Source organism: Heptranchias perlo, chromosome 1 (assembly GCF_035084215.1).
Source record: "Heptranchias perlo isolate sHepPer1 chromosome 1, sHepPer1.hap1, whole genome shotgun sequence".
NCBI classification, from domain to species: Eukaryota; Metazoa; Chordata; class Chondrichthyes; order Hexanchiformes; family Hexanchidae; genus Heptranchias; species Heptranchias perlo.
Genome location: NC_090325.1, coordinates 77007928 through 77031840, shown reverse-complemented (window position 1 = coordinate 77031840; position 23913 = coordinate 77007928). Strand labels below are relative to the sequence as shown.

The 23913-nt window shown below is 41.7% G+C and overlaps 1 protein-coding gene across 3 annotated transcripts in view; it reads left to right on the top strand.

Annotated features, from left to right (window-relative positions):
• LOC137323490 (calcium uptake protein 3, mitochondrial-like) overlaps nt 1-23913 on the top strand; it is a 208633-nt gene that overhangs the window by 10141 nt on the left and 174579 nt on the right. The gene's annotated exons all lie outside the window — the stretch shown is intronic.

Sequence of the window (23913 nt, the reverse complement as noted above, 5' to 3'; positions counted from 1 at the left end):
ATTTTGCTTCTGATAAGAATAAAGACATGCACAATTGAAGTGATTACCACCATTTGTCTGGAATGTAAGAAGTAATAGGGGAGGCTCCCGTGATTAAATGGATAAAGAGATGTTTTAAAAAAACCTCTTAAGATTTATCATAGTGGCTTTATCATAGACCTGTCTTGATTTTTTTTATATGCCCATAGTCAATTCTGTGCTGATTTCTTATTAAAGTAACATTTTGAACAAATATGTGGTCTCCTAATTTGCACAGCTGTTTTGCCTGATGTCCACCTCCTTCAGGGAAGGCATATTGAATGTCTTCAGTTTTTTGCAGAATGCTGCATGGTGTTTTTACAGTGAGGAGAAATGAAAGGGAACGGGGAATTTTATAATGTGTTTTATGTGGTAATAACAAGTTATAACGAGCATTCTCGCCTCTGAGTCAAAAAGTCCTGGTTTTAAGCCCCACTCCAGAGACTTGAGCACATAATCCAGGCTGATATTTCAGTGCAGTACTGAGGGAGTGTTGCAGTGTCGGAGGTGCCGTCTTTTGGATGAGATGTCAAACCGACGCCCCGTCTGCCCTCTCGGGTGGATATAAAAGATCCCATGGCACAATTCGAAAAAGAGTAGTGGAGTTCTCCTAGTGTCCTGGTCGATATTTATCCCTTAACCAACAACAGTGAAACAGATTATCTGGTCATGCATCTCATTTACCTTGCTGTGCACAAATTGGCTGCTGCATTTCCCTACGTTATAACAGTGACTACACTTCAAAAAATATTTAATTGGCTGTAAAATGCTTTGGGACGTCCTGAGGTTCTGAAAGGCGCTATATAAATGCAAGTCCTTCCTTATGAACGGATTGGTGTATAGAATCTCCCAAGGAAAAAGAAAATTGTATGGGAGCGTCCTTTTCAAGTATTGTTTTAAAAAAAAGCTACCACCTCAATCTATGTATAGATGAGAGCAATTGCCTTCAATATAAAGGCAGAATTCAATGGAGAATGGCATCCTAGAAAATCTGAGGTCAATGGGTAAACCCTTTGGCTGGAGACATACTTGACACAGAGGAAGATGGTCATGGTTGTCAGCTCATTTATTGCAGCCCTAGGACATTGCAGCAAGAGTTAATGAGAGGTGCCCTTCTATCATCCGGTCAGGAGTAGGGTTATTCACTGATTCTACAGTGCTTAGTTTATTCACAACTCCTCCAATAACGGTAGACTGCACCAGGACCTAGACAACATGTAGGCTTTGTCCGAAGAGTGGCAGGTAATATTCATGCCACATAAGTGCCAGGCAATGACCACCTCCACAGCACTGTGTTTGAGGCCGATTCTGGTCCATCTTTGCTCTCTGCCACTGCAGCTCAGTGCTTCCCTACCTCCACAACACATTCTTCAAATGTTTCTGCCTCTGAATTTATTTACCAATAATTATCGCAGTGGAGTCTATTTCAATGAGATGCAGGAACTGATTTTTAAAAATGATAATGGGCTGGAATTTGCTGTGAGCGCGAATGAATGGTGCTAGCCATTTGTTAGACTTGCACTTGCTTATAGACTTTCTATCAGCTTTTGCAGGGTAAGTTGCTCTAAATTAGAAATCCAAAAAGCGCAGTGCTCTCCACAGCACATCTGGGACATATGTGAACAGGGCACGCAGCTGTGTATCTCCTTAATCAATCAGATTGAAGCATAGTTAATGAGCAGGCAGACTGAACCAAGAAGTGTAAGTTAGAATAGTGAATTCAATGTCAAATCAGTACAGTAAATGAAAGAGGGTAAGAAGTATCGGATTAAGAGACAGAGTTAAAGGAGACCAAAAGAAAAAATAAGAAGAACATTCCTTTGTTTACATTTTTTTTAAATGCCCAACAATAATTACATCATCGAGTCTACCGCACGGAAACAGGCCATTCGGCCTAAATGGTTTATGCTCCACATGAGCCTCCTCCCTCCCTACTTCATCTAAGCCTATCAGCATACCCATGTATTCCTTTCTCCCTCATGTGCTTATCTAGCTGCCCCTTAAATTCATCTATGCTATTTGCCTCAATTACTCCACGTGGTAGTGCGTTCCATATTCTTACCACTCTCTGAGTAAAGAAGTTTCTCCTGAATTCCCTTTTGGATTTAATAGTGACTATCTTATATTTACAATCTCCTAGTTATGGACCCCCCCACAAGTGGAAGCATTTACTCTATGTCTACTCCGAAAGACCTCTGTCAGGTCACCCCTCCGCCTTCTCTTTTCTAGAGAAAAGAGCCCTAGCCTGTTCAGCCTTTCCCGATAAGGATATCCTCTCAGTTCTGGTATCATCCTTGTGAATCTTTTTTGCACCTTCTCCAATGTCTCTATCCTTTTTTATAATATGGAAACCAGAACTGTGCACAGAACGCCAAGTCTGGTCTAACCAAGATTCTATACAAGTTTAACATAACTTCTTTGCTGTTCAATTCTATCCCTCTAGAAATGAACCCCAGTACTTGGTTTGCCTTTTTTATGACCTTATTAACCTGCGTTGCTACTTTTAGTGATTTGTGTATCTGTATCCCGAGATCCCTTTGCTCCTGAATCCCAGTTTAGACTCTTATTATGCAAGCAGCCTGTGACCTCCTTATTCTTCCTACCAAAATATACCACCTCACACTAATCTATATTGAAATTCATTTGCCAATTACATGCCCATTCTGCAAGTTTATTAACATCTTCTTGCATTTTGACGCATTTTTCCTTTGTACTAACTGCACCTCCCAATTTGGTGGTGTCCACAAATTTTGAAATTGTACTTCCAATTCTCAAGTCCAAATTGTTAATGTAAATTGTGAACAACTGTGGTCCCAGCACTGTTCCCTGTGGAACACCTTCCCAACTTTTGCCAGTCTGAGTAGCTACCTTTAACCCACACTCTTTGTTTTCTGTTTTCTGTTTTGTAGCCAGCTTGCTATCCATTCTGCTACCTGTTCCCTGATTCCACTTGCTCTGACCTTAGTCATGAGTCTACTATGCGGTACCTTTATTGAAGGCCTTTTGAAAATCCAAATATACTATATCTACTACATTACCCTTGTCTACTCTTTCTGTTACTTCTTCAAAGAATTCAATAAGGTTGGTCAAGCGTGACTTTCCCTTCTGAAATCTGTGCTGACTACTCATTATATTTTCATTTTCTAGATGTTTCTCTATTACATCTTTGAGTAAAGATTTCATTATCTTTCCTACCACCAACATAAAGCAAACTGGTCTATAGTTCCCTGGATTTGTTCTCTGTGTCTCTTTTTAAATATAGGAATAACATTAGCTGCCCACCAGTCCTCTGGCACGATTCCCTTTTCTAACTAATTGTTTTATATTTATATAATAGTGCCTCTGCTATCTGTTCCCTAACTTCTATTAATATGCATGAATGCAGTTCATCTCGACCAGGAGCTTTATCCTCTCTAAGTTTGATTAGTTTATTAATAATCTCCTCCCTTTCTATCTTAAATGTCTTTATACCTTTTTTGATCTCTTCTTCTAATGTCAAGCCCACCTTGTTAGATCTCCTGGTAAATACTGAGGCAACGTAACTATTCAACATTTCTGCCATTACCTGTGAGTTTATCTTGCACATCCCTTAGTGACCCTATCCCTATCCTGATTTTTATTTTTGTTACTTATGTGTCTGTAGAATACTTTTACTATTTTTATATTCCTTGATAATTTAATTTCGTAGTTCCTCTTTGCTTTCCTAATTTTTTTTTACTTCTTTCCTAAACTCTCCATATTCCCTTTTGTCATCCTCCTTTATTGTTTAGATACTTAGAGTATGCCTTTTTCTTTAGTTTCAATTTTACCCGTTTCTTTTTATTCATCCATGGCGTTCCATTATTGGCTAATTAATTAAAAGTTGAAGGAATGAGACCCCACGCTTGTAAAAGTTAATTTTCAGTGCCAGAAAGGTTGTTTGGCAGTAATTAAGACTCACCACTGTTAAAATGGTACTTAGACTTGAAATGACCTGACTTAATTTTTGCTGCCGAGTTTTGTCCGTATCTGCGACGTCTTCACACGGTTCAATACATTTAAATTGGGAGCTAGACAGCGAGATGCCGTTCTCGCGCAGCTTTTGGAGGAGCAGGGCATCTGATGCAGCAACTTCCTGATTTCTGCGTTTAACTGCGCATGTGTGATCGCCGGAAATTGCTATCTGATTTGCACATGAATAACGGTAAGCTCTGTTAGCCTCACTGTTATTGTTACAGCAAAATCCGGCCCATAGTATGTGTTTGTCTGTTATGAATGAATATATAAATCAAGTCAATTTGCGAGCCTCCTAGGTCCAGATCAACAAGATATTGGACTTTGTTTCTAGAATTGCTGATAAATCAACGTGGTTCCAAATTTCCCGCTAAACAGACAATGAAGTTGCTTTGCACAAGTTTTACACTTGAGAGAAGCCAATTGTCTAACACTTTACTGGTTTCTGCCCTGCCTGAATGGAGATTTATATTGGGCCGGAAATTGCTTTTAAAATAACAGTGAGCCAAACAGCACTCACCGTTCTTAATGGCGAAATCGAAGAGCACGTTCTGGCGACTGCATGTGCACAAACGTGGAAATCCGGAACTTGCTCTTCCTGGTTCACCGGTGATCTGTCAGCTTCGAGTTAAAGGGACCTCAGGGCTGCAATCAATGGACCAGTGCCAAGTTGCTGCAGTTCTCAGCTGGAAACAAACTAATCTCGTCACAAAACAGATACGCTGAGTTTTTTAGGTCTAAACTAAGTTTTAACAGCATAGTAAGTATTAATGACTGCCAAACAAGCTCTCTGGCACTAAAAATTAACTTTATAAAATGTGGAGTCTCATTACTCCCGATTTTAATAGTTTTTGGAGAAATATAAAAAATTAATTTAAAAAAATTTTACTTTTTAAAAACTTTTTCTTGCTGTCTCTTTTATGAGTCTTTTAATCTTACCCTCTCATTATTTTGCTTTCTCTATCTCATTTTATTGTACATTTACTAACCTTGTCTGGCACTTCCTGCTTGTTAGTTTGCAGGATTTGTGAATGAACTGCACTTCATTCCATCTCTGCCTCCTCCCGATATCCCCACCATTACAGAAGCCAGTCTTCAGCCAATTCGATTCACTCCACGTGATATCAAGAAACGGCTGAGTGCACTGGATACAACAAAGGCTATGGGTCTCGACAGCATCCCGGCTGTAGTGCTGAAGTCTTGTGCTCCAGAGCTAACAACGTCTCTAGCCAAGCTGTTTCAGTACAGCTACAACACTGGCATCTACCCAACAATGTGGAAAATTGCCCAGGTATGCCCAGTCCACAAAAAGCAGGACAAATCCAATCCGGCCATTTACCGCCCATCAGTCTACTCTCAATCATCAGCAAAGTGATGGAAGGTGTCGTCGACAGTGCTATCAAGCGGCACTTACTCACCAATAACCTGCTCACCGATGCTCAGTTGGGGTCCGCCAGGACCACTCTGCTCCTGACCTCCTAGCTTTGGTCCAAACATGGACAAAAGAGCTGAATTCCAGAGCTGAAGTGAGAGTGACTGCCCTTGACATCAAGGCAGCATTTGACCGAGTGTGGCACCAAGGAGTCCTAGTAAAATTGAAGTCAGTGGGAATCAGGGGAAAAACTCTCCACTGGCTGCAGTCATACCTAGCAGAAAGGAAAATGGTAGTGATTGTTGGAGGCCAATCATCTCAGCCCCAGGACATTGCTGCAAGAGTTCCTCAAGGCAGTGTCCTAGGCCCAACCATCTTCAACTGCTTCATCAATGACCTTCCCTCCATCATAAGGTCAGAAAGGGGATGTTCGCTGATGATTCCAGTGTGTTCAGTTCCATTCGCGACCCCTCAGATAATGAGGCAGTCCTTGCCCGCATGCAACAAGACCCGGACAACATCCAGGCTTGGGCTGATAAGTGGCAAGTAAAATTTGCGCCAGACAAGTGCCAGGCAATGACCATCTCCAACAAGAGAGAGTCTAACCACCTCCCCTTGACATTCAACGGCATTACCATCGCCGAATTCCCCCACCATCAACATCCTTGGGGTCACCATTGACCAGAAACTTAACTGGACCAGCCATATAAGTGCTGTGCTTACTAGAGCAGGTCAGAGGCTGGGTATTTTGTGGCGAGTAACTCACCTCCTGATTCCCCAAAGCCTTTCCACCATCTATAAGGCACAAGTCAGGAGTGTGATTGAATACTCTCCACTTGCCTGGATGAGTACAGCTCCAACAACACTCAAGAAGCTCGACACCATCCAGGACAAAGCAGCCCGCTTGATTGGCACCCCATCCACCACCCGAAACATTCACTCCCTTCACCACCGGCGCACAGTGGCTGCAGTGTGTACCATCCACAGGATGCACTGCAGCAACTCGCCAAGGCTTCTTTGACAGCACCTCCCAAACCCGCGACCTCTACCACCTAGAAAGACAAGGGCAGCAGGCACGTGGGAACAACACCACCTGCACGTTCCCCTCCAAATCACACACCATCCCAACTTGGAAATATATCGCCGTTCCTTCATCGTCGCTGGGTCAAAATCCTGGAACTCCCTTCCTAACAGCACTGTGGGAGAACCTTCACCACACGGACTGCAGTGGTTCAAGAAGGCAGCTCACCACCACCTTCTCAAGGGCAATTAGGGATCGGCAATAAGTGCTGGCCTCACCAGCGACGCCCACATCCCATGAACGAATAAAAAAAAAAAACTTCCTGGTTCTCACTGTGTGGCTTCTTCAAGCTGCTTGGTTGGTTGTGGGGCCTTAGAGATCCTTTCACCACTCTCGCAGCCCGGGAAAGAATGCTGAAGTTTTTTGAACTCACAGTTCAAGCAAGTTGCCGCCAAAATGAACGTGATAACTTAGTGGATGACTTTAAATCTGATGAGCGGTGAGCACTGCTGGTTCGCTGCTCGGAGCAGTTTCCGGACCATTATGTATTTTTCAATTTTCTTTTAAAATATTTAGATATATCAGGGGTGGCATGTTGGATGGGGAAGGATCCGAGCTGAGGCAGAGGTCGTAAGTTGGTTGGGTGGGATGATAGCAGGTGAGAGATCATAGAATGATACAGCACAAGAGGCCATTCGGCCCATTGTGCCAATGCCGGCTCTTTGAAAGAGCTATCCAATTAGTCCCGCTCCCCTGCTCTTTCGCCATAGCTCTGAACATTTTTCCACTTCAAGTATTTATCCAGTTCCCTTTTGAAAGTTACTATTGAATCTGCTTCCACCACCCTTTCAGGCAGTGTATTCCAGATCATAACAACTTGCTGTGTAAATTTTTTTTCCCTCATGTTGCCTCTGGTTCTTTTGCCAATTACTATAAATCTGTGTCCTCTGGCTACCGACCCTTCTGCCACTGGAAACAGTTCCTCCTTCCTTATTCTGTCAAAACCTATCATGATTTTGAACACCTCTATCAAATATCTCCTTAACTTCTGTTCTAAAGAGAAGAACCCCGGCTTCTCTACTCTTTCCACGTAATCAGAGTCTTTCATCCCTGGTACCATTCTAGTAAATCTCCTCTGCACCCTCTCTAAGGCCTTGACATCCTTCCTAAAGTGTGGTGCCCAGAATTGGACATAATACTCTAGCTTGGGCTTAACCAATGTATTATAGAGGTTTAGCATAACTTCCTTGCTTTTGTACTCTGTGCCTCTATTTATAAAGCCAAGTATCCCGTATGCCTTTTTAACAGCCGTTTCAACTTGTTCTGCCACCTTCAAAGACTTGTGTGCGTACACCCCCAGGTCTCTGTTCCTGCACCCCCTTTAAAATTGTACCATTTAGTTTATATTGCCTCTCCTCATTCTACCAAAATGAATCACTTCACATTGATGTGTATTAAATTTCATCTGCCATGTGTCTACCCATTTCACCTGTTTGTCTATATCCTCCTAAAGTCTGTTACTATCCTCCTCATTTATTTATATATATATTCCCTCCAGTCTGAAAAACAACCGTTCACCCCTACTCTTTGCTTTCTGTTCCTTAGCCAATTTCGGATCCACACAGCCACTCCCCCTTTAATCCCGTAGGCTTCAATTTTGCTAACAAGTCTATTATGTGGTACTTTATCAAACGCCTTTTGAAAGTCCATATACAGAACAACACCCCTCTCTGTTACTTCATCAAAGAACTCAAATCAAGTTAGTCAAACATGATTTTCCTTTAACAAATCCGTGTTGGCTTTCATTTTATTAACCCATATTTTTCCAAGTGACAATTAATTTTGTCCTAGATTAATATCTCTCAAAGTTTCCCCACCACCAAAGTTTCCCCACCACCCGCCTGTAGTTGCCGGGTTTATCCTTCTCCCCTTTTTTTGAACAGGGGTGTAACATTTGCAGTTCTCCAGTCCTCTGGCATCATTTCCATATCTAAGGAGGATTGGAAGATTGTGGCCAGAGCCTCCACAATTTCCACCCTTACTTCCCTCGGCAACCCAGGGAAATTACAAAAGTATGAGGTATGAGTTGGCTAGGATAGATTGGGGAACTTTACTAAAAGGGATGACGGTGGATAGGCAATGGCTAATATTTAAAGAACGTGTGCAGGAATTACAACAATTATTCATTCCTGTCTGGCGCAAAAATAAAACAGGAAAGGTGGCTCAACCGTGGCTTACAAAAGAAATTCGGGATAGTATTAGATCCAAAGAGGAGACATATAAAATTGCCAGAAAAAGCGGCAAGCCTGAGGATTGGGAGCAGTTTAGAATTCAGCAAAGGACAACAAAGAAATTGATTAAGAGGGGAAAAATAGAGTATGAGAGTAAACTAGCAGGGAACATAAAAACTAACTGTAAAAGCTTCTATAAATATGTCAAGAGAAAAAGATTAGTGAAGATAAATGTAGGTCCCTTACAGTCAGAAATGGGGGAACAAAGAAATGGCAGAACAATTAAACACATGCCTAGGTTCTGTCTTCACAAAGGAGGACCCAGATAACCTCCCAGAAATGTTAGGGAACCACGGGCCTCGTGAGAGGGAGGAACTGAAGGAAACCAGTATTAGTAAAAAAAAATAGTGCTAGGGAAATTAATGGGGCTAAAGGCTGATAAATCCCCAGGGCCTGATAATCTACATCCCAGAGTACTAAAGGAAGTGGCCCTGGAAATAGTGGCTGCATTTGTGGTCATCTTCCAAAATTCTATAGACTCTGGAACAGTTCCTACAGATTGGAGGGTGGCAAATATAACCCCACTATTTAAAAAAGGAGGGAGAGAAAAAACGGAATTACAGACCAGTTAGCGTAACATCAGTAGTGGGGAAAATGCTAGAGTCTATTATAAAGGATGTGATAACAGAACACTTGGAAGGCATTAAAGGGATTGGACAAAGTCAGCATGGGTTTATGAAAGGGAAATCATGCTTAACAAACCTACTGGAGTTTTTTGAGGAGGTAACTAGTAGAATAGATAAGGGAGAACCAGTGGATGTGTATTTGGATTTTCAGAAGGCTTTTGATAAGGTCCCACACAAGAGGTTAGTGTGCAAAATTAAAGCACATGGGATTGGGGGGAATATACTGGCATGGATTGAGAATTGGTTGACAGACAGGAAACAGAGAGTAGGAATAATCTGGTCTTTTTCCAGGTGGCAGGCAGTGACTAGTGGGGTACCGCAGGGATCAGTGCTTGGGCCCCAGCTATTCACAATATATATCAATGATTTGGATGAGGGAACAGAATGTAACATTTCCAAGTTTGCAGATGACACAAAGCTGGGGTGGAATGTGAGCTGTGAGGAGGATGCAAAGAGGCTCCAATGTGATTTAGATAAGTTGGGTGAGTGGGCAAGAACATGGCAGATGCGGTATAATGTGGATAAATGTGAGGTTATCCACTTTGGTTGTAAAAACAGAAAGACAGATTATTATCTGAATGGTGATAGATTGGGAAAAGGTGAGGTGCAACGAGACCTGGGTGTCCTTGTACACCAGTCGCTGAAAGCGAGCATTCAGGTGCAATAAGCGGTTAGGAAGGCGAATGGTATGTTGGCGTTCATTGCCAGAGGATTTGAGTGCAGGAACAGGGATGTCTTACTGCAGTTGTATGGGGCCTTGGTGAGACCACATCTGGAGTATTGTGTGCAGTTTTGGTCTCCTTGTCTGAGGAAGGATGCCATTGCCATGGAGGGAGTGCAACAAAGGTTTACCAGACTGATTCCTGGGATGGCAGGACTGACGTATGAGGAGAGATTGGGTTGACTAGGCCTATATATCGAGTTTAGAAGAATGAGAGGTGGTCTCATCGAAACATATAAAATTCTAACAGGACTAGACAGACTAGATGCAGGGAAGATGTTCCCGATGGCTGGAGAGTCCAGAACTAGGGGTCACAGTCTCAGGATACGGGGTATGCCATTTAGAATCGAGATGAGGAGAACTTTCTTCACTCAGAGGGTGGTGAACCTGTGGAATTCTCTACCACAGAAGGCAGTGGAGGCCAAGTCATTAGATGTATTCAAGAAGGAGTTAGATATATTTCTTAATGCTAAAGGGATCAAGGGATATAGGGGAAAAAGCAGGAACAGGGTACTGAGTTAGACTATCAGCCATGATCATTTTGAATGGCAGAGAAGGGCCGAATGGCCTACTCTTGCTCCTATTTTCTATGTTTCTAGCATGCATCCCATCCAGACCAGGTGACTTTTCTACCTTGAACGCTGCCAACCTATTAATTACCTCCTTTTTATTTTTATCCTATCCAATTTCTCTACTACCTCCTTTAGTGACATTAGCAGCATCCTCTTTAGTGAAGACAGATGCAAAGTACTCATTTAGTACCTCAGCCAAGCCCTCTGTCTCCACAAGAAGATCTCCTTTTTGGTTCCTAATCGGCCCCATTTTTCCTTTGACTACTCTTCTACTATTTTTGTGTTTATAAAAGGCTTTTGGGTTCCCTTTTATGTTATCCACTAATCTATTCTCATACACTCTCTTTGCCCCTCTTATTACCTTTTTCAGTTCTCCCCTGTCTTTTTTGTATTCACTTTGGTTCTCCACTCAATTATGACATTTATCATAAGCCTCCTTTTTCTGTTTCATTTTAATCTTTATATCTTCAGTCATCCAGGGAGCTCTAGTTTTTGATGCCCTTTCTTTCTCCCTCGTTGGAATGTGTCTAGTCTGTACCCGAACTATCTCCTCTTTGAAGGCCTCCCAAATGCTCAATAACTGTTTTACCAATCTTTGATTCCAATCCACCTGGGCCAGTTCCCCTTTCAATTCACTGAAATTAGCCTTCCTCCAGTTGAGTATTTAAATGAGTTAAATGAATTCTTAAATCTTGTACCCAGTTACCTTGATTCAACCTATGTTGCAGTGAGACGCCTAGATCTAAATATCTAGAGGGCTTTTGGGCCAGAAACAATCACTATCACTAGAGATAAAATACTAGGTAAACTAATGGGTCTAAAGGCTGACAAGTCCCCTGGACCCGATGGCTTGCATCCGAGTGTCTTAAAGGAAGTGGCTACAGATATAGTGGATGCATTGGTTGTAATCTTCCAGAATTCACTAGATTCTGGAAAGGTCCCAGCGGATTGGAAAACTGCAAACGTAACCCCCCTATTTAAGAAGGGAGTGAGACAGAAAGCAGGTAACTATAGACCAGTTAGCCTAACATCTGTCATTGGGAAAATGCTAGAATCCATTATTAAGGAAGCAGTAGCAGGACATTTGGAGACTCATAATACAATCAAATGGAGTCAACATGGTTTTATGACAGGGAAATCGTGTCTGACAAATTTATTAGGATTCTTTGAGGAAGCAACGGGCAGGGTGGATAAAGGGGAACCAATGGATGCAGTATATTTGGATTTCCAAAAGGCATTCGATAAGGTGCCACATAAAAGATTACTGCACAAGATAAGAGCTCATGGTGTTGGGGGTAATATGCTGGCATGGATAGAGGATTGGCTAACTAACAGAAAACAAAGAGTTGGGATAAAAGGGTCATTTTCAAAATTGCAATCTGTAACTAATGGGGTGCCGCAGGGCTCAGAGCTGGGGCCTCAACTATTTACAATATATATCAATGACTTGGATGAAGGAACAGAGTGTCTTGTGGCCAAATTTGCTGATGATACAAAGATAGGTGGAAAAGCAAGTTGTGATGAGGACACAAAGTGTCTGCAAAGGGATATTGACAGGTTAAGCGAATGGGCAAAAATTTGGTAGATGGAATATAATGTGGGAAAATGTGAAGTCATCCACTTTGGGAGGAAAAATAAAAAAGCAAAATATTATTTGAATGGAGAAATACTACAAAATGCTGTGGTACAGAGGGATCTGGTTGTCGTCGTACATGAAACGCAAAAAGTCAACATACAGGTGTAGCAGGTAATCTGGAAGGCAAACGGAATATTGGCCTTTATTTCTAGGGGGATGGAGTATAAAAGCAGGGAAGTCATGCTACAACTGTACAGGGTGCTGGTGAGACCACACCTGGAGTACTGCGTACAGTTCTGGTGCCCTTATTTAAGGAAGGACATACTTGCATTGGAGGCAGTTCAGAGAAGGTTTTACTAGGTTGATTGCAGGTATGGAAGTTTTGTCTTATGAGGAAAGATTGAACAAGTTGGGTCTATATTCATTGGAGTTTAGAAGAATGAGAGGCAATCTTATTGAAACATATAAGATTCTGAGGGAACTCGAAAGGGTAGATGCTGAGAGGATGTTACCCCTCATGGGGGAATCTAAAACTAGGGGGCATAGTCTCAGAATAAGGGGTCACCCGTTTAAGACGGAAATAAGGAGGAATTTCTTCTCCCAGAGGGTTGTGAATCTTTGGAATTCTTTACCCCAAAAAGCTGTGGAGGCTGAGTCATTCAAGGTTGAGTTAGACAAATTTTTAATCAGCAAGGGAATCAAAGGATATGGGGAAAAGGCGGGAAAGTGGAGTTGAGGTAAAAATCAGATCAGCCATGATCTCATTGAATGGCGGAGCAGGCTCGAGGGGCTGAATGGCGGAGCAGGTTCGAGGAGCCGAATGGCATACTCCTGCTCCTATCTCTTATGGTCTTATAAATATACCCTTGAATCCTCATGAGAATGAGCAAGGAAATAATTGATGCTCTAAGCAATGGTGGGTGGAGGGGACGGGCGGGATTGCCACAAAGTTCCACATCCTCAGCAGGGCAGGCAAGGTATCACAGTGGACACCTTTCCCTGTTCTTCCTTGCACACTCATCACCCTCTTAGAGCAACACTTACACGCCTAACCCTTCATAGTGTTGTCTGGTTAATGAGAGCTCTAACTAGGCATCTTGCACTATGGGTACCCAGCTCCCCTCACAGCAATTACTTCCATGCACTAAAATTCCTTCCTGCACTTTAACTGCCTCAGAACTCACATCTCTAACTTCAGCTCTCCCATGCCACTTAGCACATTCCTCAACTGCTAGTCTTAACTCATTTACTCTTATCTTCTTGCAGGACAAATTGGCGTACAGTGCCTCACCCTCTTTGAGGAGAAGGCCGTAAAGCTCACTAAAAGGTACTCCGCTCTCACTATGGGTGATGGTAAGGTGGGCATCATCTTACCAGCACCAGGTTATTGACAGCATCTACACTGTTGCGCTGGCATCCCTGTGAAGCACCATTCTTCCACCCCCTTCTCAGCTCACCCATTTTTGGTTCTACCTTCCTTTCCTGCAAATCCATCACAGCAATGGGTAGCCCAGGAGGAGCATTATTATTGTGGTAATGAAGACCAAACCACCCAGCAGTCACAGTTGCATGATATTGCCATCACTCAGGACAGCAGCACACCTCTGGCCATTCCCCTCATAGCACTTCACCAGTGGAATGTAGGAGGTATTACCAAGCTGCCCAGGAGCAAGCTGACATGAGATGAGGGTCACCTCAATCCCATGACTCTTTTGTACAGCATAAGCCAACCACCTCCTGCGATCCTAGCCCTCAAGTGGTACTTAGGACACGAGAATAGGTGATAGACACTTGTAGGCACAGGGGAAGCACGCCCATTAGGAAGGAGTCGGATGATTGTGTGTACTTCGCAATTATTGCAAAGAAAATAGACTGTGTTTTGACATGACACTTTGTTATTCATGGAGGTTACAGTCGTACAGGAAAGGGTGTATTCATTTGGTGCTGACTTATCAGGTGATGATTACTATCATTGTCATGTAGGGGCAAAGAGAGTTGATGTTTTATCCTATGGTAGGATTTGTGGGCTACTGAGCGGAATATCCCTTTATTGGCAAGTGGTGAAGAAGCAGGTCAGACAGTGGTGTCAAAAGTGGACTGTTACACAGAAGAGACAACTTCAGAGATGATTTATGCTCTGATGCTCCTTGCAGCAGTCACTATGAGCTCCTTTTGAGTGCTGGTCATTGTGATTGGTATGCTCGTGGGAAATGCCATTCCTGCTCCTGATGTCCTGACTGCGAGGTGGAGGGTGTCTGAAAATATATCAGAAGAAAATGCAGGTATTTGTATTTAGAAATCCAAAAAGAAAATGTTTTAAAAGTTTCCCAGCTGTAGAAATCATTCCTTAAACTCTCTGGACTCTTCAGGCTCAAAAACCCCTTCGTCTTCGGCATTAATCCTGACAGCTGCTGCACCTCATTTCAGTTTAACTTATCCAAAGTGCATCAGCAGAGCAAACCCAGGAAACCCGCTGCTGCTACGCCACTGGCCCTCACTCTGACATATACAAATGACGTCAGTGGGGTCTCGACAGATCGTGGAAAGGCACAAAAAACACTCGGGAGGGAACTCGGGGGAAGCATTTTAATGGCGCAAAACAGGTGGAATAATTCTCCTGCCTAAAGAAATTTCTTGCAATGTTAAAGCAATTAAAATGGCGAGGAAATTCCCCTCAATAATTTTAGAATTCCCATGAACACGGGCACTACTACCTGAGGACTCGAATGATGAGAGTCATAAAGTTACAGACCAATTAGTCTAAAATCAGTTGAGAATATTTTATAGGATGCTACTTGTGTTTATCTAGATACTATAGAAGCCACAGGAACAATCAGCATGAATTTAGAAACAATAGGTTAAGTCTCACAGCTCTACTGAAATTCTTTGAGGCGATAACTTCGTAGACTTGGGTTATTCATTTGGTATACCTCAGATTTTGTGAAGATGATTGATTTTAAAAAAGTACACCACAATGATGCTTATTGAATTATTTACAAATAAGTTACCTGCATCTAAAATTTATTTTCTCATAGAAAGTAGGTGATGATAAATTATAAAACTTATTGATGGCACATGATTAGCAAAGATTGTTAGCATTCAAAGTGATCTGTACAAATTAATTGGATTAAATAGGAAGGGTGGTTGAATTTTGTTGTGCTTATAGATACAGGAAATGTCTGCAAAATGATGGGTGTGCATTTGAATAGGTACATAAAGAAAAACAGTGGTTGATTCCGTATAATTTATTAAAAACATCAAGTCAGTATGAGGCACCTTGAAAAGTTAATTTGTGCAATGTGAACCTTGGTCAATGAATAAATATGAAAAAAAATCATAGGGAAAACTCAATGATCAGATCAGACAGAGGTATAGGGTTAAACCCAGTCCACCAATCCATACCTGGTATTGAATTCAGCTCTTGCCTAAGTCCAAGAGTACTGATCTTTCCACAGTTTGCGGAAGGCCATGTAGCAAAACATGAAGAGCTCTTCTGAGAGGCTTTATCTTCACTATATGGTAATAAGAGCTAATTCAGCTCTTTCAGCGTGGCTTGATTGACGCGTAAATTGAAGATGGGGCTACAGCAATGTGAACCCCGGTTCCGCAACCTGCAGTCCCTACGAATGCCACTCACCATTGGGATTGCAGAATTAGGACTTTATTGTCCAGGAACTTAAGCTAAGTAGTCATCTTCAGGGGTCACAAAAGTAGGATTTCTTATTTGTGTGAGGAGATGGCATATAATACAGGTTAATAGTAGATGACGTACAGTGATAAAATTTTTTTTGTGGAATATATGTATTTCCAGAAGGGCAAATAGCTTCAGAGGAGAAGAATTAAATTGAATCAAAAGTTCCATCTCAAGATCTTGAATTCTGTTTGTTTTAATTTCAAATAGTTAGTTTACTGATTCAAGTGATAAGCATGAGTATTATGACCGATGTCCATTGCAGTGTGATATGTAGATCTTCTAGACTATTGGAGGTGACGTTAAAGTGTTTTTTTCTGCTGGGTTTCCACTGTTGGTTTGTGGTGAGTTTGATGTTGCCATTTAGAGCATGTTATAAACACTTGATGTAAAGAAAAAATCACGTGTTTGTGTATTAATATTGAACATCATAAAGTGGCATTACCTGACACACAGTTCTTGTCTGTAGATAGCCAATTATTGAGACTGGAGAAGTGTGGTCAAAGGCAAGAATCTAGCATAGTTCTTGATCTGAATCTAACTCAGACTTTGTTTCTCTCAAATGGTTTAATCGTCAGGAGCAGATTATTAAAGCAGCCTGGAGTGCTGGTCACAAAAATACTTTTTTTGTGCCATTTTTCGTTTGTTTCTTCATCTTGGCCTTTGCCACAGTTGGAACTTGTGTGTTTAGGATCTACGCAAGATCGATACTAAAACAAAATCGTGTACTCTTGCCATGGCATTTGTAAATCCTTGTTGATTTATAGTTCACTCTCTTTATATAAAATAATTTTTCCGACAGTTACAGCCTCAGGGATTATACAGAAATCACCAGTATACAGCCTATTGATCATATAATTTTGTGTTAATGCAAATTTTAAAATTTCAGTTAGGTTCCTTATGCTTATTAGTTTGTGTTGTGTGCTAGTACTAAGGCAGAATGATGTATTTGTTGGGTGGTTCATTATTAGCTGTGGAGGCATTTTTTCCCTGGCTTATCGTAGGTTGGTTGTATTATCATTTGGTGGGAATGTTCATAGCGTGATGAAAGGCTAATGTGTTGTATTAGGTTAGATAAAAGATTAATTGTCTCAGTTTACTTCCTTAAAGCTTTATCTACTTGTTTGGCATCGGTTTCCCTTGGACATTTGTGAATCCTTTATCTGGAAGTCAATCATGCTGTCATGGGAAAACCAAATGTGAAACATCCGAGTAAAAATTTAGTGGTGTTGGCTCAAGGTAATATGAGACAATGTATCGGCAGTGAACCTTGCTTTTAGTTGGTACTTAAGATAATGGTACACTGCAATCCGCTTATAAGGACCATCAATTTGTGGCCTTTCGTTTAAAAGTGGTTGAGAATTTGACGAAAGAAAAATGGGGATGGGGGCAGGGGAACTCAAAGGACTTGAATTAAAATCTGAAAGGTGTTTTAATTCAGTTACAAAATGTTAGCACTGTGAATCAGTTTGAACATTTTAAAACAGTTAGTGCACTGTAAGACCAGTAAAAGGCTCTCTATGTACCTGCATTACAGGTAATCAGTAAAGTCCATTATTTGGTCTTTCAGTTGTTACGGACATTTTATAGTGGTTTGTGAAATACTTAAAAGATCCCCAGGAGGTATAAATTTCCACTGCTTGCTAATAGTGGAAAAAGTTGACTCTTCAACAATTTTCTTCACTAACTTTAGCAAATGGAGGAAAATATACAAATCAGTGAATTTCTTTAGGTAGTGTTGGAGGAATACGATCTTAAATTTCATCATTTTCTTTCACTATAGTATCACTCTTATCTGCAATTACTGGCAATTGTTCATCAGTCACAGGCCCAGTGCACTCTCCTGTGCTGTCATGGCTAACCAATTGACATTGTTCCATCCTTTGGATAAGATGTTAAATCAAGGCCTTGCCTATTCCATTGATTCAGGTGGATGTTAAAAAATCCCATGGCACTAGTCAAAGAAGAGGAGAAAGTTCACCCAGCACCATTTCTGACATTTTTCCTTCTTCAACCAAAATCACCAAAAATAAAACCACGGGTTATTTATATAATTTGAAGTTGGTGGGATCTTTCAATATGCAAAATGTTTGCCTATATAATAGTTGATATGCTTCAAAGTAATTCATTGCATTTAAAGTGTTCGGAGACATTTCTTAAGTTTCATAATCTATGAGCACATATGGGGTTTGAACTGACAACCTTCTGTCTCAAAGGTGAGGGTATTACTAACTGAGCCAAATTGATACTGGGGAAGTAGGTCATGATTTTAGAATAAAAGATTAGTTACAGTACAGTAGTATAGAACAGCTTTTAGAAGGTAAGTCTACTGTATAAGAATTTGGTAGTATTGTAAGCTATTTATATCTCTGTATCTCAACTGAGATGGCTTAGGTTTGAAAACATATATTGGATTTAGCTATGATAAATGTCCTGATGTGGCAACAAATAGGTTTTGATTGCAAAATAGGGTAATGGCTAAAGATGGTCATGTAATTGTTAGCCTGCTTGTGGTCTTACTTAGATAACGCTATTAATCACAGGCGTGTGACATGCTCAAAGGAAGTTGCTTCTGCTGCTGTTTGTAATCAAGCCTACGAGCTGTTACATGATTGTCATGAGCTAGATAAATAAGTGAGACTGGTTGGAGTTTATTTACGTGTTAAGGTTTGAACTTCTACAGATTGAACAGGTGATTTTAATATTGTTTGAATCTTTTAGGTAATTAGTTGAGTGTTTTTATTCGTTCATGGGATATGGGTGTCACTGGCGAGGCCAGCATTCATTGCCCTTGAGAAGGTGGTGGTGAGCCGCCGCCTTGAACTGCTACAGTCCGTGTAGTGAAGGATCTCCCACAGAGCTGTTAGGTAGGAAGCTCCAGGATTTTGACCCAGCAATGATGAAGGAATGGCGTTATATTTCCAAGTTGGGATGGTGTGTGGCTTGGAGGGGAACGTGCAGGTGGTGGTGGTGGTGTTCCCATGTGCCTGTTGCCCTTGTCCTTCTAGGTGGTAGAGGTCGTGGGTTTGGGAGGTGCTGTCGAAGAAGCTTTGGCGGGTTGCTGCAGTGCATCCTGTGGATGGTACACACTGCAGCCACGGTGCGCCGGTGGTGAATGGAATGAATGTTTAGGGTGGTGGATGGGGTGCCAATCAAATGGGCTGCTTTGACCTGGATGGTGTCGAGCTTCTTGAGTGTTGTTGGAGCTGCACTCATCCAGGAAAGTGGAGAGTATTCCATCACACTCCCGATTTGTGCCTCGTCGATGGTGGAAAGGCTTTGGGGAGTCAGGAGGTGAGTCGCTCGCCGCAGAATACCCAGCCTCTGACCTGCTGTTATAGCTGGTCCAGTTACATTTCTGGTCAATGGTGACCCCCTGGATTTTGATGGTGGTAATGCCGTTGAATGTCAAGGGGAGGTGATTAGACTCTCTCTTGTTGGACATGGTCATTGCCTGGCACTTGTCTGGCACGAATGTTACTTGCCACTTACCAGCCAAAGCCTGGATGTTGTCCAGGTCTTGCTGCATGTGGGCACGGATTGCTTCATTATCTGAGGGGTTGCTAATGGAGCTGAACACTGTGCAATCATCAGCAAACATCCCCATTTCTGACCTTATGATGGAGGGAAGGTCATTGATGAAGCAGTTGAAGATGGTTGAGCCTCAGACACTGCCCTGAGGAACTCCTGCAGCATTGTCCTGGGGCTGAGATGATTGGCCTCCAACAACCACTACCATTTTCCTTTGTGCTAGATATAACTCCAGCCACTGGAGAGTTTTCCCCCTGATTCCCATTGACTTCAATTTTACGAGGGCTCCTTGGTGCCACACTCAGTCAGTTGCTGCCTTGATGTCAAGGGCAGTCACTCTCGTCTCACTTCTGGAATTCAGCTCTTTTGTCCATGTTTGGACCAAGGCTGTAATGAGGTCTGGAGCCGAGAGGTCCTGGCGGAACCCAAACTGAGCATCGGTGAGCAGGTTATTGGTGAGTAAGTGCCGCTTGATAGCACTGTCGACGACACCTTCCATCAATTTGCTGATGATTGAGAGTAGACTGATGGGGCGGTAATTGGCTGGATTGGATTTGTCCTGCTTTTTGTGAATGGGACATACCTGGGCAATTTTCCACATTGTTGGGTAGATGCCAGTGTTGTAGCTGTACTGGAACATTTTGGCTAGAGGCGCGGCTAGTTCTGGAGCACACGTCTTCAGTACTACAGCCTTTGCTGTATCCAGTGCACTCAGCCGTTTCTTGATATCACGTGGAGTGAATCAAATTGGCTGAAGACTGGCTTCTATGATGGGGATGTCGGGAGGAGGCAGAGATGGATCATCTACTCGGCACTTCTGGCTGAAGATGGTTGTAAAAGCTTCAGCCTTGTCTTTTGCACTCACGTGCTGGACTCCGCCATCATTGAGGATGGGGATGTTTACAGAGCCTCCTCCTCCCGTTAGTTGTTTAATTGTCCACCACCATTCACAACTGGATGTGGCAGGACTGCAGAGCTTTGATCTGATACGTTGGTCATGGAATCGCTTAGCTCTGACTATAAGCATGTTGCTTCCGCTGTTTAGCATGCATGTAGTCCTAAGTTGCAGCTTTGTCTTTTGCCAAATTCCACAAGCTTGTGTCATTGGTGCCAAATGTCACAATGACTCTAAAATCAAAATGGCCATTGAGTGACTTTCTTCCAAAGACAAAAAGATGCATCACCTCTGACATTTGAATTCCTGGTATTTGAGCATTTCAGCAAAAGACCACACAAAGATTTTTTTTTAAATTAGTTCTTAGGATATGGGCATTGTTGGCAAGGTCTGCATTTATTGCCCATCCCTAGTTGCCGTAGAGAAGGTGGTGGCGAACTTCTTGAACTGTTGCAATCCATTTTTACTCTTAGATATACCTTTATCTCTCGCTCTCTCATTTCTCCCCCCCGCCCCCACCCCCACCCCCAATCTGGTGTGTAATCATTGTCATTTTTTTCTCTCTCACAAACAGCCTTTTTTTAAAAAAAAATACTCGGTATAAATTTTACCTCAGTAATGCTTTTAATACTTTGTCCTCTTGCTTTTCAAAATTTTGAAGAAAAACTATTGAGTGGAAAGAAAAATATTCAATTAGTATACCTGACTAAACGGTGCTGATGCATTCTGGCAAATTAGGCACACTGCACATGCTCAGACTGCGCATTTGAAATCCAGCTTGTAGAGTCGCAGCTCTGGGCTGAAAAATATAAGTCCAAGCCAAGCTTTTGTGAGACACTAAGGTAAAATCAAAACTTTAATGAAGGCATTAAAATACTCAAAGATCAAGTTAATTGTATTGTTATGAAGTATGTATTTTTTTTTACTTTGTTTACACCTTTATTTTGAGTGTTAGGAATTTCATTTACTGAGGCAAAAATGGCAATTGAAAAAAGTTTTCAGAAAGTAATTTGAGCGATTTGTGGGAACCTCAGGCTGATATACCCTCACTATAAAATAGCAACTATTGTGTGTCACACAATATGACACCGTTAACATTGAAAAGGCCTATCTTAGCACCACCTTCAGGAGCAACATGTACTGTTACAATGAAACCCCATCTACCAAATTTAGTATGATAGATGGTTTTTGTTTTTGAACACGTGTGATTCTTGCAGAAACATGCTTTTGCACAGTGTGTATAGAAACAGTAACTGAAGAATGTGTTAATTATTCACTACTTGTACTAGAATAGATAGTTTTTAATGTATTTTAATTAAATATTGGGAAGACTGAAGCAATTGTCTTCAGCCCTCGCCAGAAACTCCGTTCACTCGCCACCGACTCCATCGCTCTCCATGGCCACTGTCTGAGGCTGAACTAGACGATTTGCAACCATGGCATGCTATTTGATCCTGAGCTGGGCTTCCAACCCCATATCCTCTCCATCACCAAGACTGCCTACTTCCAGTGATGGTCTGCATACGAGTTAGCGATATGGATTCCCTCCAATACAGAGAAATCAGGTCAACAAGAGAATTTTCCCCAAATACATTATGCACAAGCCTTTTAAAGTGACCATGCTACAGATTTTTAATATCATATTAAAATATAAAGCCCATCATGACAAGATCTCCAATTATTGCAGTCAGTTAGATGAGTAAATAGATATTCTGGCTTAACTGAATATTTATGGTTATTTGTCTGTTTCTTGGGTGATCTTTCAAATCCCCCTTGGGCTTGGAAATAGGTATTTGACTTTCATAAGGGTGTTGACTAGCTACAAAGGTTTGCGGAACAGATTTCAGCTGGTTTTTAATTAGACAGCTAAGAGCTGATCTCCATGCAGCTATCACCACCTGTAATGTCACTGGAAGTCCTACCTTTTCTGTGCTTTTTTTTCTTCCAAAGTATTATTAATTTACTCCCATGTTCTTTAAATGAAGACCATATTTGTGTAAATATATTGGCATCAAATCATTTTGCAATGCCATAGATTTGGTTTGTAGTTCTCAGTTATACTGTCTCCTCTTCCACTCTTTCTGTTGTTCAATGCTTTTTCTCATCCTTAAATGTGCAATTTCATTCATGCTTCTGTTGTTTAAATGTCCTCATTTGTCCAGCATTCAAATGAATTGTCTTTTTCAACATGCTGCCTGACTCCTGTTGGCCTGAAACCATGCTGTGCATTTTGCAACATCACACTGGGTGCTAAATTGAAATCCAGGAAAATTGCGTAACATCTTGTAATTTAGAATAAAGTGCTGTATGACAAATACATTCTTCATTTCAGCACACCCCACCCACCACAGGAATAAGCTCAAGTAGTCAACAGGGAAAATCATGAGGGATATTGTCCTTTTTTAAATATAAATCATGTTGACCTTGTGATCCCTTTTTAAATCATATAATCCTACCTATCCTGTACTGGCACTTTTTCCATTACCAGCAGTTGATCAAATCACCACCACTGTTCCCATCCTGTGAATCTGAAGGTTGCTTGGTTTATTTAGTGCCAGTAATAAGTTGGGATTCATTTTTCTTTTTTTGTTCTAAACTCATTGGGCTAGAATTTACTGTCAAAATAACGGTGAGGCTAACGGCAGTCACCATTATTTATGCGCAATTGTACAGCAACTACAGGCGAGGGCAGATGCGTGGTTAAATGCGAAAATCCGGAGGTTGCTGTCCACAATGCGCCTTTCCGCCGTTACCTTCCTGAAAACGGCATCTCGTTGTGACTCATCAACTAAATACATTGAACGGCGTAAAGTTCCTGTATTTGCACGGTAGATATGAACTGAACTCACCACAGAAAGTTAGTTCTTGTCCATTTCAGTCCAAGTACCCTTTTTAATGACGTGATAAGTCTTAATTACTGTCAAACAACCTGTCCGGCACTGAAAATTAACTTTTACAAGAATGTACATTTAAAAATTTTTTTTTCTTTCTGTCTCTTTTTCTCTTTCTTAATCCAATCTTTCTTTGCCTCTCTTTTTATTTTGCTTTCTGTACCTGATTTGACATTGAATTTACTATTCTAACTTACACTTCCTGGTTCAGACTCTGCATTGTTCATTAACAATTCTTCAATCTGGTTAAGGAGATACCCAGTTGCTTGCTCTGCTCACACAGGTCCCAGATGCCCTGTAGAGGGTGCTGCACCATTTCAATCTCCCACTTACAGCAACTTGTCGTGCAAAAGCTCATGGAAATTAAACGGGCAAGGGCAAGTCTAAGCCAATGGTTCGCCGGCTACAGTAATTTCTGGCCCATTAACTTTTAATATATAAAGATCCAGCTGGGTCTAAGTACTTCACCAAGGGTGCATTTAGGACTCAGCCAGGTAGAACGGTATTTACATTGCCTAGCTCCTGCCTAGCAGGTGCTTCCAACAGCCTTGTGCAAGAGAAATCTGTGCACTTGCCTGGATACAGACATGGGGAAGAGTTCTCTCCCAGCAGTTAAAAATGTTAATGTTTAGAATGTGGGAAGGGAGGCATCCCTACTCACTAAACACTTAAATTGAGGATGGGTGGGTTTACAAATACCCAGCAGGTTGAATCC